This window comes from Balearica regulorum, chromosome 6, assembly GCF_011004875.1.
Source record: "Balearica regulorum gibbericeps isolate bBalReg1 chromosome 6, bBalReg1.pri, whole genome shotgun sequence".
Classification (NCBI taxonomy): Eukaryota; Metazoa; Chordata; class Aves; order Gruiformes; family Gruidae; genus Balearica; species Balearica regulorum.
The window spans coordinates 23,058,686-23,068,877 of record NC_046189.1 but is presented as its reverse complement, the minus strand read 5'-3'; the positions used below and the strand labels follow the sequence as shown (position 1 = coordinate 23,068,877).

The window sequence follows — 10,192 nt, the reverse complement described above, 5'->3', positions numbered from 1 at the left end:
TACATTCTGCAAGCCTGCATGGTTTTAGTTGAAGTTACTTCACACTGTAGCTGAAGGTAGCCCATTGAATATTGCACTCAGTCCAAATGTAATTGCAGCTCAGCAATGAGTGAAGAGAGTTAATTGTTGCATGGGCTAAGTTTTGCTTCATTGCAGCTTGGATTTTGGCAAAAATAGATGTACAGTTTTAACAATGTTTTGAGTTTCCATGGGGAGTAAGAGGCCACCATTGAAATCTGAGGCTTCCAAACATTCTACTTTCAAAGTGGTTTTAAAAGAAAGGTGTATTCCAATCTCTTATTCACACAGTCCCGTCAGAATGTTTCTCCTTTTGTTTATTTGAAGGGAAAATCTACCATTAAGTGATTCGTGAAGATGTTAAAAACCTATTCCATTTTCTACAGATAGTTTGGCTGGCTCTCAGGCAAGAACGTAGGCTTCTATTATAACATATTGGGAGCTTTTAGAACCAAAGCAATTCATAATAAATTTATTCAAATTGACACATTTCTGGTTACAATGTCTTCATTATTTCTTCAGAGTTATGAAACATGAATTATATCACTGTAACGACAACACTAGTCAAGGAAATCTAATTTGCCGTGAAGTCTGTTTGTACAGTCATCGTGTAGCTCAAGGCATACATTTGATTATTTTCTTATACTGTTTCTTATATTGGTGTTGTTCCAAAGGCGATAGTGGTATATAACCTCATTACATCTAATTTTAAAAAATATTCTGACATGGCAGGCTCTAAAAATATATATCTACATAACAAATTAGAAATAATTACATCACTAAAATCTATTAGGCATACATTGATGAGAAGTGTATTTCAGATTATTTTATATATTTCAAACACTTTAAGCAGTACATGTATTTTATCATCATAGCCAGCAAGCTAGCCAATATTTTATTCAATTCAAATTAAAGCTGAATTAAATTAACACAGCATAAAATTCCTGAATCATGAGAACAGAATCATTAAAATGATCAACATAAACCAAAAAAGGACTTTTTAAAGCAAAATGAAAAGGTTCTCCATAAGTATCTCTTCTCTCTTATACTTTGTTTATTAAATTCTTCTAACAAGAATGAAGTGAATTATAATTAAAAAAAAAGAAGCTGATAACCTCTTTTACAGCTTTTTAGAATGGGAAGATTTTTTTTTTCTCTCTCACTTTGCTGTCAGAAATGAAAGCCTGAGCTGCAATTATGAAAGGTCTGAATTTGCATTTTTCAGCAATCCAGCGAAATGAGAGTAGCTATTGTTATGATCATTATCATTATAAAGTTCTTTGTAGATCTTCTAACAAAGTTGTTGGTCAGCTGTTTGTTAGATGCCTTGCCAGTTATCAGATAATCTCATAGTAGATCAAAAAGAACAGCAAATTAAAATGATAGCTTTGTGTACTCACAGATGGGCAATCCTCTATAAACTAAAGCAACTGGATGCAGTGCCTAGTGCTAGAAGCTAATGCAGGAAATTTGCAGAAGCTAAAAATACATCGATGGATCTGTTTGTAAATAGCTGATAGGATTTGGTCTCCAAACCAGGTTCTCTTTCCCCTCAGTTCTTTTTGTTGGGACAGCTGGACTATGCAGCCTCTCAGAACTAAAACCTCCTCTAAGCCAAGACCTCTCAAGCTTACTGTATTTCGAACAGCTGTTTGAGGAAGAATATTAAAGAAAGATGGACTCTTGATAAGACCTTGCTGGCCTGAACTACCAGTGAGAAGGACCAACCTGAGAGAACAGAGAGTGCAAGATCCCTTCTGGAGTAGGGGAAGAGGGTATTTTCTCTACCAAAAATCAGACAAGTTCAGATGGCTCTTTAAGTAACTGAGCTGATTGAGTAAAACAGGCAACCCCAGCCTTATTCTGTGAATGAATCTTTACAGATCTGCCTTGGAACATCTCCAAAGCCAGCTCAAGCAGACACCCACTGAAATGGTGTGTCAGGAGCTTATCTGCTAGAAGAACCTGACAGGAAAAAAGTGAAACCCAGGCAGAAGTTTCCTGTTCCTTGGGAGGTTTGAAGCATGCATATTTATTTCCAGTTTTCCATTACAAAGTGTATTTACTTGTATTAGTTTTAACTGTGATCAAATATGTGCGTGTCCCTAGTCATCTTGTGGAGCCAGTCTGGAAAGGTGGTATCTCTCATAGCATCCTCTGATAAGTTTCTGCCTTGTTCCACTCCAAATTCTGTTGCTGCAGCAGTTACTGCGGAAGACCTCAGTGGAGGGCTACAATTACAGACAGTCCTCTTGCTGCTAGCAGCCTTTTACAGAGCCTTCACCCCAGGGCCTACGCATGCAACTGCCCATGTTCAGTGTGTTACAAGGTAGAAGAGAAGAGATGAAGTGAGGGAGTGGGTCCTCATACTTTTCTAGTATTTTGGAGGTGAGGCAAGATTATATTCCTCTGCACAGGCTGTTAGGTAATCAACACCATGGGAATAATTGTTTGCTTCCTTGTCCTTCACAGGATGGGAGAACAGCTGAGAGACAGTGTCTGCATTTGGTGTAGGTTTCCTCACCACCTCTTTGGCTGCCTCTGGCTGACCGGTGGCATGGTCACTCTTCAGAAGCTCTTCGTCCACCTTGCTGCGCTACGTATGTGCTGCAAGCCAGTCATGGATGTGCTAGAAGGGCCTCCCAAATACACAAGAGGTGGTACGACAGAGCGGTGAGGCAGGCATTGTGGAGAACTCTTCTGGGTCTCCTGCACAGATGTGGACAGGGTACTCTGACCTGAAAAGGTATTCTGAACTGTTTGGCAGCACTCATGTAGAGCAGTTGAGGTATTGCCATTGTTTCCAGAGTTCAAGGAATTAATGCTTTTCCGGTGTCCAGCTGCCGCATAACTAAGGGAACAGAAATAATTTAGCAGGTTCTGCAATTTGTTTTCATACTAGGATTCCATTTTTCAGGGAGTAATAGTGAGAATATATCAAATTGTTGACCCTTTGCAAGCAGGCTTCAACATAAATTAATTGTTGTGTAAAAAACTGAATTTAATGTTTACAGTGCCATTTGTCACCGAAATGGAGGCTCAATTAGAGTCTCAATGATTTACTAAAGACATTTTAAACATAATGTCCAAACAATGCTACATAAATTAAACATGATGTAATTGAGTGTAACACTAAGTGGCTCATCGCTGTTGATTCATGTGGAAATCACGGAAATTTTACTGATCATTATGCATTCATTCAGTATTAATGTAGATACCATATGTGCTTCCATAGGGATTCTACTGTTACTCAGCATTCATTAAGTTTTAATGTACCATTAAAAAGGCATCAAAAGACCCATCTAAAAATACTGCCACAAAGGTAGTTCATTTAAAGAGAGTTAAAGAAATATGTTTCACTTTAACAGTGCAATACAAAGTAAGTTAATAATGAATCAGCAGAAATAGTTCAGGAGAGAACACTGTATGATTGCAAGCCAGAGTAGAAAGAATATTTGAACTAAAGGCAATACATTCCCCCTGTTCTAGATTTCTGGCCAGCTACCTGTATTTGTAGGCAAAAGCACTCATCATGCAAGTACATGGTCTTCATTCGACTGACATTTTACAGTAACCTTCAGCGTAGTGATTGAGTATATTGAAAATACGATTTTAAAAAAGGGGATAGGGAGTACAAATTATGGCCAGATTGTCTTCTGCGTTCAGTTTGGTGGATGAGGATTGAAGGGGGATGAGAAAAACATAGTAGTGTTAGTGACCTGCCCACAGCTCCTTGCTTTTCCTGCTATGTCTGGCGTGCATCTGCTAGCAAGATGTTTTTCCAAGGGTGAACTCCAGCATATCTCAAGTATTATATTGCTGTAGCTCCTTGCACTCAGGGTATACTTTCCATCAGAGCCAGGTATCAAGGCCCTACGCACATCCTTTCTTATCTTGTGGGTTTGGCTCCCTGAAGTCAAGGCCAGGCCATCTGGTGACCTTGGGAAGAGCTCTTCAGACATCTTGGGAGAAGGCTGTAGTCAGGGCTGTTCTCTTCCTGGGGAGCTGCTCTGGATCTGAGGCACTAGTGCTTTTTCTTCACTTGAGCTACAGTTCCTGCTGCATCCATGCCTTTGTCTGTCCATGGACCTGGTGCGGTGCTGGTCTGCACCCAGAGCCACAGATTTTTCCTTCTCACTATGGGCTTGTCTGGTGATCTGAACTCTTGGCTGACCCTGGCTGCTGTCTCCAGGCCTGCCCTGCTCTCTCACTCAGGGATGGTGGGACGGGGCTCTCCCTGTGTTACCATGCTGGGTTCTGACTTGCCATCCCTTTGGGAGCAACAGCTCTTGGTGTTCAGGTAGGAGGTATGTTCAGGTAGCATGAATGTTTGGCAAGGGGTTTTTTTTGTTGTTAAGCTTCTTCATTTCTCATCTTGCTGTTGGAAACCTTACATATTTATGCCTTGATAATTTCCTGGGAAAATTGCTAATGGAAGAATTAGAAAGATTAGATGAGCTACGTTAATCAAACATACTATGTTGGTAGTGGATTTCAATAGCAATTCCTAAGGGAAAAATGGATTGAAATTTCACATGTAAAGGTGGCACATTTTAGCTGCCAAAGGAATCTCATTATGTTAAGTTGAAACTAATGAACACCTACCACAGTAAACTGAGCAACCTATGGATCATATCCCCAAGTTTTTTAACTCTTGTGTTCACTGGTCAGAGAACTGAAAAGATCATCTGCAAATCAGCACACAAATGTGAATAAAAAGGACTTAGCAAGGTTCTGTTCAGCTGGATATTTAGCACTTTAGAAGTGGGACACAAACTTCTCTCAAACTCTTGATCTTGTACAGAAGATAGGTGTATCCTGCAGGTGACTCACTATGGCAAATACCTGCAAAAGGAGACAGATTTGAAAAGTAAACATGGCTAAGAGAAAATATCCTCTACCCAAGATACTGAGAGAAGTGAATCATAAGGCATGCTCAGACCTACATCTTTGTACAAGTTTCAAATGCCTAAGGTACAACCCCTTATGTTATGTAAAGACAAGAGTGGCATACAGAGCATGAATGGGGATTGATGAGTTAATGTATCTTTCAGAAAAATAATTGGAGGGGATAAAATTAAGCTAGTAAGTGGAAGTTCACAACAAACAACAGAAAGATGGTTCTTCAGACTGTGTTATTAAGTCAAACAACTCCTTGTCACACAGTACTGTCTGCTCGAAGTTTACAGGAGTTGAAAGGATGAATAGCTGAGTTCTTGAACAAGATGACTATTTAAGACTATTAAATACATAGAAATCATCTTCATTTAGGCATTCTCAGAGCTAAAAATTGTTGAAGCTTGAGCATACCTAGGGTAAGTATTATTTTGTGTGGTTTATAATCTTATGTTTTTCTCCAGGCATGAATTTTTGATCATTGTCAAAAGCCAGGTAACAGGCTAAATGAACCTTCAGTTTGGCCCAGTACAGCCATTCTTCCATTATGCTCTAAAGCTGGCACAGACTATTGCTTGAAGATACAATGATTAATCACTTGCCTTCATGTAGCAACTTTTTTGTGTTGAAACATGGCTATGTCATCCTAATCATTCTTCCATTTTTTTTTTTTTTTTTTACACTAAACCAACCCCATTCCTTTAATCTTTCTTGACATGTTTTCTAAAGGTCTTACAACTCTTGTTTTATTCTCTTACTCTCTCACCCAAATTGCCTTCCACCTTTAGGTTATCAGTCTAAAATATTTGCTGCTTTTAATTACTTTTTTTTCCTCTTTCTGAGACAAAATCGTTCCTGCTGTGTTGCAGCTTGATTTCTGCTGTGTTGTTTTCCTCACTGATGATGAGGCAATGTACATTTCACTTTACCACTAAACTGTATTTTTAAATTAATGTAATAGTTACACAAGCAAAGACTCACCTACTTCCTTTTCCTGACAATATGGTCTAGCAGACCCTTCCTTACCTCTTTTCAGCCTTTTACCTTTAGTGGGCACCAAAGAATACACCTTTTACATCTACTGAACTTCCAAGCACACCTGACGGCCTAGAATATTTCATTCTTGTTTTCATTTTGAAAATTATTTTTAAAAAAACCAAAACACAACACAACACATTAATAGCAGACACAGTTTGAATAAAAACAATTAAACCCACCATTTCCAGGTAGAGCCCTGAAGCCCACTTCCCCCAAACCTCCCTCAGGGTCCCTTGTCCTGTTATGCCAGCCATAGGTCAACTCTGTGCATACAGCTCGTGCCTGCGTCTCATGATAGCTTCTGGTGGAGCTCTCTTACACCGGTTACCATGCCGTTAGCAGCAGCTACACAAACTGTAATGCTCTCCTCTTCCCACCCCTCGGTCGTCTTGGTAGAGGGAGACTCGGGTAAACAGTGTCTCTATTTGAGAGCTTTCTGTCCTCAGCACTCTGGAGGTGGTTAACACACGCCAGCTCTAGGAGCTGGGGCCACCAGCAGCTCGACTGCTTGTTGGCTGTCTCCCAACAGACCTGACCTTTCAAGAATTAACCCTAGGAATACTGCAGCTTTTAGTAAGGGTAACAGTATGCTAAACTCTTGAAAGTGAGGCATCTAACTTTCTCCCAGTCTTCTACAATTTAAAAGGAAATAATCTGCAATCCACTTTTTCAGCCTTTGCTTCACCTACCTCTTTGTATCGCCTAGGTGCTGGAGTTGGGAATTGCAGCAGCTTGGCATACATACCATAGGGACTTACTTGCTTGGTACATGCACTTTGTAGCTGCAGGCGTTCCCTGATGTGATCCACATTTGCATGGCCAAATACACTTTGGTCTGCAGAAGGCAAGTGTTTGATTAGCTTTTAGAATTTGAAGAATTGGAATAGCATCTGCTGATGGGATCAGTCATGCTGTTTAACCAAGGTGACCAACTGCAGCTTTCTCCACATTCCTTCCCCCATCTCCCTGTTTAGTTCAAGTGTTACACTTAGAAAATTACAATCAGCTTAACTATTTTAAAGATGATTTTCACTGTATTTTTGATAGAGCAATACAAAGCCTTAAGCAACTGTGAAGTAAATTCATTTGTCCTTGCTTTACCACTACAGATGAAGTGTGACTTCAGTCACACTAGTTCAGTAGAAGTGTAGCCACATCTTAGTTCTCGCTCAGGATTGTATCGCGGAAAAAAGACACCACACACATATAGCTGGGGGGAAATTATGAAATTTGAGTCCAACAATAGTTTATTAATTACTTTTTCAATTAGAAATATATTAACCATTAGTAAGTACACTAGTGGTTAATGTACACCAGCACTAGTACACTAAGTACGCTAGTACTTGCAAATAGCCACTGCTGGCCAGATTTATTCTTTAATAACTGTTACAACAGCAGGTTCTGTGGACTTAATTCTCCTCCTGCCCTGAGCTGATTGTATGCTTCAATTCCTTTACTCCTCTGGATGTTCATTATCACATATGCAAGTCCATTCTTTAACATTCCCATTTTTTTAACTATTCTGTGACTTGTGAAAATTTCCTTGTATGTACTGTACTTTTGCGTGTTCTTGTTGTTCTGGCTATGATATCAAATATCACAGGCTAAGCAAGGTCAGTCCTGCTTAGTAGTCAGAGGGAAGACTTTATACAAGTGTTGTTACCCTCTGTGTGGTACAGGAGAGGGCACTGCATTATTTGTAGCTGGTATTTTGCTTTTTGACTTACTGTGTTACAGATTGGTCAACAGCACTGGAAAACCCTGCTGCATTAAAAATTTGCTTATTTATAAAAAACAGGACACAAAAAGAAGGACTAAGAGCTCTGTTCGGTTACTAGACATGACGTGTCTTTTTAGTTAAATCTATTTATAATACATCATTATGTTCTATGTTTTCCCATCCCTGCTTCTATATCAGCTTACTTCAAAATGAAGAAAATTCTTCTGATATGTATATTGCTGGAGTACATTTTTTTTTCCATTATTACCTGTAGGAATTCAGGTATCTGATACCCACATGAAAATCAGGTACCATTGTGACCATCTAACCCTATGCAGTGGTAATACTGTATAACCTCATGCAGTAATCTCTGCATCAAGCCTGTAATTTGTGATCAAGTTAAATCTCAATTCATATACAGAATGTAAATAATGACTAAAGCTAAGTTTCTGTGGGCAGATGCTTTAATGGTTAATTAATTTCTTTCATATTAGTAATGTTGTCTTCCTTATGCAAGTTGCAGAGCAGCACTTACTCTTGCATTACTGTCAGCAGCACATGATGTTCTCATTCATAAATCAGAGCAGGCTTGGATTTACATCTTAAAAATGACCGAAGACAGTTGTAAAGGAGCCATGACTACTAAAACAGGAACAGCTTAATATTTCAAGAATCACTGACACAGTATGACATCCCCAGGTGCTGTTCTAGTCCATTTACTAAGAGAATGCCTCTAATCAAAGCTACTGTATACCTTAAGTGACAGTATTTCATTAATGAAGTGATTAGGTCCACATAATTATATACTGTTAAACATCTGGAGATCCCTTCACACTTAAAAGTGTTAAAACATTTTTAACAATCGCAGATTTGTTCAACATTTAAGTTCAATATGAAATTCAGGTTAAAAAAATCCAAATAGAGACTTAAAACTATAAAAAAAGGTGATGCCCCATTGCTTTGACATTCTCTGAGCATGGCAACAGTAGAAGCAGAACCCCCTGTACTGACAATTGCCCTATTTTTAAAGTTTAACTTGAAACTCTGAAGACTGATAGAATATTTAATGAGCATTTCTTGGCACACTACAAATTCTTATCTTCACAGTAAAGATACAGGAGACTTTTACAGATTTACAGTTCACATAACCTGATGCAACTAGATATCACAGCTGCATAAAAATGTGGACAAATCATAAGATTAAATCTGTGAGTATTTGATAGCTATGTAAATACTTTTGAATATTCCACATGGTAATCCATCTCCATTTTTTGCCACTAAATAAGGAAATATATTTAATTCATACACGGCATATAGTTAGGTATACTATGAAGAATCATGCCAATCCAATGAAATCAAAGATTAAGGCTTTGAATTTTAGGTATTTCAGTTTATTCTCTCCAATGGAAGGAACAAGGGAATGAATGGTCCACCAGCAAGTTGTGGTTTTTTTCTGGAGTTCAACTACATTGATCTTGAAGCTTCCCCTCCCTCACCCCAACTTCCCCCACCTCTTGATGACCAATTTTTACTGAGAGAGAGTTGGGTCACTGTTAATACAAATAAAAAACAATGCCACCTTACATTTCATATGTCTAGAATGGATTCTTCAGAAATGCCTAGTCTTCCACTCTGATTAAATTTTCTCCAGTTTCTTCATCTGTTTTACCGGTTGCTCTGATGAGTATTCAAGTGATTAAGGAGGAACCTTAGAATTAGCTTCCCACGCTACCCCTAAACTCCCGTGTTAAGCACTGTTTGGGAATGCCTGTGCACTCATGGACACTAATGCTTTAGAAATCGCCAAGAAGATCATTTGTTGAAACAAATGAAAACAGTTGTTTTTCACATGCAGCAGCTGATATCAACAACACAGCTACTAAAAATACACTCATTATACAATCACAAACTGGCATTTGTGTATAATCACATTGACTGTAGTAAGACCATTTTCAAAGTTTGAGAAGTTCACAGGGGAATTAACAACTCACATCCAAATCCAACTCTCTTGGATTCTTTTTGGCACTGGAGTTGTATCTATTTCTGTTGGAGATGACACAGGCCTTGTTATTTCCAGGCCCTGAGTTATACGTGTACAGTCACTCTGAAATAACGATTACCAATAGATGTAGTTAAAACGTCCTAATAATTCTAGTGTCCTTTTCAGGTACAGTCGTTTCTCCCTTTCCCAACGCTGAGAGATTTTCTTTCATTGCTTTATTGGCAAATGTGGAACAATGCCTGTCCTGCATAGGATTGCATTTTCATCATTGTACTGATTACATGAATGGAGACCACAAGTTATCAGGCTTTCAGAGTTAAGCTTTTAGTTTCTGGCTTGTACCCACATGTCCCAAAATGGTACAGTGTTTGTCAAACCCTGAAGCCAAAACAGAAAACATAAAATGTGAAAGGTTGGGGGAGAAGCAGCACTTCCTATTGTAAGACATTGATGAAAAATACCAAATTCATTCAACGTTTTCCACTGGGAAGCAAGTGAAGTAATTCCTCAACTGATAG

At 38.7% G+C, this 10,192-nt stretch overlaps 1 long non-coding RNA gene across 2 annotated transcripts; it reads right to left on the bottom strand.

Annotated features, from left to right (window-relative positions):
* Window positions 1-475: 475 nt before the first annotated feature.
* Window positions 476-7,077, bottom strand: LOC142602369 (uncharacterized). Of its 2 annotated transcripts, XR_012836142.1 has the most exons (3): window positions 6,711-7,077; window positions 4,624-4,863; window positions 476-2,869 (listed from the first exon to the last, which is right to left on the bottom strand). It is a non-coding gene; the product is annotated as an uncharacterized LOC142602369 (long non-coding RNA). The 2 variants fall into 2 exon arrangements; XR_012836141.1 differs by lacking the exon at window positions 6,711-7,077 and having other exon boundaries at window positions 4,624-6,568.
* Window positions 7,078-10,192: the final 3,115 nt, after the last annotated feature.